Source organism: Sinocyclocheilus grahami, unplaced genomic scaffold (genome assembly GCF_001515645.1).
Source record: "Sinocyclocheilus grahami isolate Dianchi unplaced genomic scaffold, SAMN03320097.WGS_v1.1 scaffold330.1, whole genome shotgun sequence".
NCBI lineage: Eukaryota > Metazoa > Chordata > Actinopteri > Cypriniformes > Cyprinidae > Sinocyclocheilus > Sinocyclocheilus grahami.
In genome coordinates this window covers 649,209-656,658 of record NW_015505509.1, presented here as the reverse complement: position 1 = coordinate 656,658, position 7,450 = coordinate 649,209, and positions in this window count along the sequence as shown.

Sequence of the window (7,450 nt, the reverse complement as noted above, 5' to 3'; positions counted from 1 at the left end):
TTCTGGTAGATGGGCCATCTTTGTGACGGGTGAAAATGGAGGCCCTTCCACAAATGACAGCCCCCTGGGAGAGGAGAGCCTCTCATGGAAAACAAGCATTAGGAGCTTCTTGCACACTTTAACAAAATAAATAAATAAATGAAAAAAAACAATGAAGAACATCACAGGAAACTGACAAAAAAAGAACCTATTTTACAAAAACAGAGCATGACAAGAGACAGCACTTAACATTCCCAAATGCACTACACCCATGGGATCTGCTTCAATTACTGCTGCAAGTTCAATGAAGAAAACCATAGACAGCCTGACTGCAAAGACCGAGCCTATGAAGGAAACGCATTCAGAACGGAATCCATCCGAAAACATTTTCGGTTGGACACTAACATGCGTCTTACCTAGTTAAGTTTTTATTAAACAACAAAGTTCAAAATTAGTAACTATGGAAGAAAATATAGACTTATATAGCTACCATGAGCAGTGATTTATCCATCAAATAGTTTTCATATGGAGCTTTGATCAACCATAATATAGCTTGATAATTTTACAATTAAGTTGTTGTTATATTCATTGTTGAATATGTATGTGTTTATGCATGAATGCAGTCACCTACAGTTTTAAAAACTGATGTCAATGCACATGCTTTAAGAACGTTTATGAAATTCTGCATTTACTTTAATGCAGATTTGGCTGTCAGTAATTGTCCATTTGTAAATATATATATATATATATATTCTGTAAAAATAAATGTCTGAATAAATGTCAAAATGTCTGAGAAATGTCAGGAGCAAAACATTAAGTTGGTAGATATGTTATGGTTGTCTTGAATTTATTTTGGCCTTAGATATAAGCAGAGTGAAACTAATGAAATGAAAATAAATGAAACAGCTCAAACAGTGGAAATGTAAATTGCATGGGCTTCAAAGTGAAATCTGCAAGGGAGATCTTGGCTGTAAATGTACAAAGGCCTCATTGTCTAAAATGGTCCATGAAATAAAGTGGAATATTTTTAGTCATCCGTGCTGTGATATTTGATTTTATGCCCCAAAATCAACATTCAGACTGGAAAACAAAAAGCTTTGTGCTGATAAAATAATATCTAATTTGTTTGCCAAAAATAAATGATGGGAGGAAAATAGCATAGAAAATAACATTTGATCAATATCCAAAACATTGGCATGATGTGAGCTGAACTGTCAGTAGGGGGCACTGTCACACAACATAAATAATTTTCTCGCTTTTCCCTCTCATCGTAATATAATCATATTTCAGTCAGTATGTTTCAGCTTTGTTATCATTATAAACACCCTGAACTGTGGTGGTGCAATAATAGTTGGTGAATAGGTGCAATAATAGCCTACCTATTTGTAATTATAGATAATAGTATACAATTAGCACAGAGTTTGCAGAGCTTGGCAAGACACTCTACCGTACTGTATTTAGATGAGGTTTTACAACACCGTATAAACCCCACCGTTTTAACAGAGTTGCATATCTGCATTATGAGCTTTGTCTCAACTTCATCTTATAATTACTGTCCCAAAACTGCCTCACAGCACACACACACACATACACAAACACGGTGCATCCTGGTGGAAAAGCAGAAGTGACCTGTCATGCAGAGAGAGGTCAGATGATGGATGATGTGTGGGTGGTTCTATCGCTTGGGAAAAAGACCCAGGGGCTGACTGTGGCCTGTGCAAGGGCCAACAATAACATCCTTAAATAAAACAGCATGAAAAGAGTCCCGTATCCCATAGCCAGTCCAGCGCTGGACTAAGCAATGTGTACAAAATGGAGCAAGAGCTGTAAAATTAGAGCAAATGCCACAAACAATGAACATTGTTTTGTAATGGCATTGTAAAAGGGGAAAAACCCAACTATGCCGAGTTTCTGCAGATTGGAAACATGTGTGGTGAATAAAATAAATAAATAAAAATGTCAGATTTCCCACTCCCACTCTGAAATGATGTGCTGACCACATTTTCATGGGAAACGCTACAGCATAAACGGCAGAAATTAACTAGTGATCACTGTCCCATGGTTTTCTTTTATAAAAAGACAGTTTTCACTGGCCTCTTGAGACGGCAACATGCGCTCAACAACATTTTGTTTAACAAATCTAAAATGAGTTATAAAATGCTGTGTGTCCATAATACGCAGATTCACAGTAAAATAATTTAGGACAAATAACTGAAAAAATTATAAAATGCCTAAAATGTCCCTGGAGGGACATTTTAAGCATCATATTTAATTGTGTCTTTCCTGAGTAGTACAGTAAACAAACACATACTGATTATTGTAAATTGTTTATAATCTCTTACATATACACCAATATACAAAGACTTGGCATAGAATGAGTTAAAATCCACTCCAATTCCCAACATGTTCCTGTCATTTGTGTGCCCCTGACACATTGTGTTCTGAAGCAGAAAGCATCTGCTCTTTTATGGGCAAATTCAATTAGTAATTAAGATGAATAAAAAAGAGGAGTCAACATCTGGAGCCGTTACATGTTAATGTGATAAACTGAAAAAAGGTAAGATAGGAGAATATGGCGGCGTAAAATGTTCAAGGACGTTGGTCTCACAGATACTTTTTCACATGTTAAGTTTATTCAGCTGTAGAGAAAGGGTTAAATGGGAGATGTCATGTTTACAGAGACCCCGGAGAAGAATGCTCTTTGAAATACAACTTAATACTCTTTTGATGAAAACTGGTGTATGGAGTTTGGATGCGAAATCACTTTCATTCTCACACCCCCAAATGCCCCCATTCACCAAAACCAAAAAAACAACAGACTGTGGTATTGTTGGCGTGAGGAGGATTCCATAGTAGAAAAACTGAGGGGAATTGAGATAAGACAAGCAAACAAGACCCAGCTGTGGAAAGGTACCATTGGCAAGACTCCAGAAAGAATGGGGAGGGCTTCATCTACACCCACAACCATTACTTAATTAGTCCATAAGGTGAAATTACACCTATCCAACAATGAATACATAATCTCTATCATCCTTGAACATTAAACAAATGAATCGCAGAACAAAAGGCAAACAGGCCACAAATAAGAACTCCATCTTGTTATGGGATGCTTTGTGGCAAGTACAGAGTTAAAAACACACAAGAAAAGTGTGAATGATGTCACTCGAATCTTGTTGGTTTCTCATAAACGGCAGGGTTTAATTGAGCCAGAGAAATAAAGATAGTCAGTTGCAGTTAGGAAATACGGGTTCACTGAGCAAGGTTTACTGGAGACGCTGTGCCAGACTACAATTAGACATGTTCTCTACACGGAAAATATTTAAAAGCAGTGTAAAGTACATGGGGGGCTTTATTCATGAATAGATTATGTTTATTTAGTATGAATTCGCATATAAAAAGTGTTGTTGGAAGGCTTTGTTAGTTCTGAATGCCGTATCCACTTTCCTCATTGTTGGCACCACTAAATTAGGCCTTCAATTAGTAATGCATCTGCTAATAAGTATATAAAACAGAACTCAGAGTAAGTCTCTGCCCTGACCCATCTGAATCTGTTAATATGAAGTGAAAATATAAATGTTTGTCCTACATCTATACGTATATTTGTAAGTGCACATTTTAGCAGTGGATTGATCTTACACAAGATGTCAGGGAAAACAGAATTTTGCCTTCATCATCACACAGAATGAGCAAATTTGACCGAAGTCAAGGCCGCATGATGGATGCGCACCACCTCAGTAATGGAGACTTGATCAGAGAGATTCAAAAGTTATCTTAGGCCGCATTGAAATTGATCAATACCGTGCATTTTCCCTCCCTCTCCAACTTTTCTTTCTCCCGCTATCAGCACATCCCTTCATTGGTCTTCATTTGCCCCCGCAAACTTATAAAAATGCTCCGAGATGATTAACACAGACTTAATGACCTGCAAAAACAACAGCAGCTCGTGAGTTTCTTCAATTTGCTGTTGCCCACCTCCCTCCCCCATATAAGGGAACAATATACCCCTGCTTTGCTCTCATAAGGATTCATTACCCTGCTCCGAGATTTCCAGGCCAGGCGAGGGAAGCGTTATTTCCCCTGTGTTGGCTCTCACATTGGCAGGGCCATTACTCTTAACACTCCTGCAAAGGGGCTAATGGGGCAGCTTTACTGACAGAGAAGAGGAGAGGGAGGGGGTGGGTGGGGGAGAAGGGGCTGAGATGATATGGTAATCAGAGAGGGAAGGGATTTGGGAATTCCGAGTGCATGGAAGAAGTGGGAATGAGAAGTAAAAATGTAATTTGTTGAACTTGGGCCAAAATTACAAAGCTTTGAAAAATGAGATAATGAGGCAAACTATCGTTCCATTTATGCTCGTGATTATAAAAAAAAAACATTAATTCAGTGTAATGTCGTTCTGTAATGCGGATACTCGTTTACTCTTTGTAATGACAGTGTTGAATGGTGGAAGGTGCTAAAAGGTGAATGGGAAAGTAGTGTATGATTACATCGATGCAACACTGTTCCCATTGTAAGTAGACCCTCTCAGTTCCAGAACGAGGAGACACTAAGGTTATTTTAACCATGCTACAGTGAGCCGCCCCAGCCAATATCCAATACCTACTATTACAGGCCCAACCAGAGAGGGGCAATTACAGGGGCAATTAAACTCAAATGTGGAGATGTAAGATTGGTGGGGACCCCAAAATGCTGTAAGCATTCTGAGACTTGAGAGAATGAATGCTGGGGGTCAACAGTCTGCCTATAGGTCAAACTACTTATGTAAACATGAACGTGGGTTTTAGAGGGAAACATTTTTATAAAAACCTTGTTGTTTAGAAATGGAACAATATAAACAGATTTTAAAAGGTAAAGAGTTTCCATATGTGATGCAGAATTGTCAATATGCAAAATATATAGAACCGAACTTTTGATGTTTGGTGTATGCATTTTTTTTAGTTTGTTGATATTAATAAATATTATATGACCAAATCATTTTTAATATAATTTTCATTCAAATGTATTTTTTACAAAAACTGGAATATTATCAACGTTAAAGGTCTAAGTAGATGTATGGAACAGTTATGTACATTAATTACAAAGTATAAAGCAGTATGTAAACTAGTACATAGACAACAATAAAAGCACATTTTGTGTACTAAAGTGATTGATGCATAAAAACTGGAGAAATTTTTATTTTAAACTTAGATATTTAAGATCATCCTTCAAGAGTCTTATGTCCCTTTAATGTAAAATCTGTTTCTGGGGGAAAAAAAGCAATAGACTAATATTGTTTAAGTCCTTTGGTCCCATGGTGCATAATGTCATGTCTCCCACAATGCATTGCTTAGCACTGTGCCCTTGACTTCCCCCAGTCCACAGTCTCAGCCAATCAGCCGCCTCCTCCAGGGACCAAACCTCATTAACTGCTTACAGAAAGATATTCTCTATTTAATTGCTCTTCTTAATAGACCCGAGTAGCATGGAGGAGTGACAGCTGTATACATACATCCACACACACTCTCACAAATCCAGACACATGTACAAATTCTTCAAGAAAGAATTAATGTTCATATAGTATAACCTGAATGCATTGTATAAGACAGAAAAGTGTGAAGAGGAAGAAGAGAAACGGGAATCTCGACCTGTTTGGACACCAACTGTAGTCCTCCACAAACCATAATCCGAAATTCACAGGCACCATTTGGCAGTCGTTCCGTTAATCCCATCCCGCCTGATTTGCAGGAAAGGATACAGGGGAGATGTGGGAAATAAGTTACAGCTCTCATCACGTCTGCCTTTGGGACAACAGCTTACAGAAAGCTGTCATTTGGGAAACCGGGCTGTAATTGCTTTTTGTGTATTAAAGAGAAGTGTCAGGGCCAAAGACAGAAAGGGCTCGCTTGTGTTCCACAAGAGACCCCATCGCATGAATGCATTCATCCAATGTCTTTCGTTAAGAAGATTCTTGCGCATTTCCCATTTTTCGAACAAAAGAGGAATTAAGGGCCTATTGGTGAGGTGGCGAACAGGGGGAGTCTTTGTGGAGGGACACATGGGACAAGGAGAGCTGCATTGTCTCTACGCACACATTGTTTTCCTGTAGTCACAATGAAGCTGTGAGTCAGTCTGGCAGTCAAAGCCAAGGTCAGACCTGAGGAGAGGCAGGGGCTCTAGAGGCACAGCGATGTTAAACGCCCTCATTTTAACCACACTGTACTTCCTCTCTCAAGCACAGATGGGTGGTGACATGCAGGGAGAGTGGAGAAGCGTAAAGCTGTCCCGGGTGGAGGGTAAAAAGGTATGTAATTATGTATGTTGCATGACAACATATTATGATCCCGTGGAGTGTAAAGGCATTCACAGAGGTCCAGGCCTTTGTGTCTGCAAATAAATTTCTAGTCACTCAGTACAACACATTGATTCACATTAGCACACAAAATTTTGCTTTAAAATAAAACATATTTAATACAAATGCTTTAACAATATGCATTTTTTAAGACATAAGTCAAGAGTTTCTTACATTACAAAAATAATGATCTATATTAATTTAGGTATTTTGTCTTATTCTTCGTCATTAACATATAGACTTTGCATAAGATAAAAATTTTTTAAAGAATGTCTTCTTCATTGGCAAATATTTTTTCTTGTTTTAAGCACAAATCAAAGTATTGTCAGTGAAGCTTATGCTTAAATAAGAAAAATAATTTTTTCATACCTATTTAATTAGGTATGAGCAATAAACTCCATAAAAAATGTTTTATGTCACATTTTTATGTCTCAAGTAAACTCATCTATATGATGTTTAGATATTCTTACAGAGAAAAGACAAAAAATTATAAACATATATAATATATGACTTTTATAATTCCACATTCCACTCTATGTCAATAGACTCTGAGCTGTGACAAAAGTTTGGCTTCCATTCACTTCCCATTATTGACTAGAGAGTGGATTGTTGTTTGTCTTTTAATACCGTAGAACAAACATACTCTACATTTATCTCCACCTTGTCTATTTGTTTACTTCTATACCTCCACTCTTTCCACTAACAGTAATGGAAAACATAAACATAAACATTAATAAAGAAACAAGTGAAAACATGCACACTGCTGATGGTGTTCTTCGGGCCAATTGCACATATAGAAGCAATTAAGACTATTGGAATGAAAAAATCCTATATTAGCATTAAAGACTACCTTAGGCCAAAAGTGTTGCTTAGACTATTTGGTTTTCAATGATCAGAGCAATCTGCTCTCTGTTAAGTTATTTAAACAGCTCCACTACAATGTAACCTATACATTTCAAGAAATCATACAAAATCACTCTGCACCAAATGCACTTAAGCAGCTGATAAATTAAACAAAACTGATTTCAATTAGGAAGAGGTGAATAAATATTGTAAGTGCAGGGACACAGTGTAATGTGAGGGGCAGAAGAAATTAACCTCATATTTAATCACTGTCACACCAGACAGAGCAACAACAGAAAA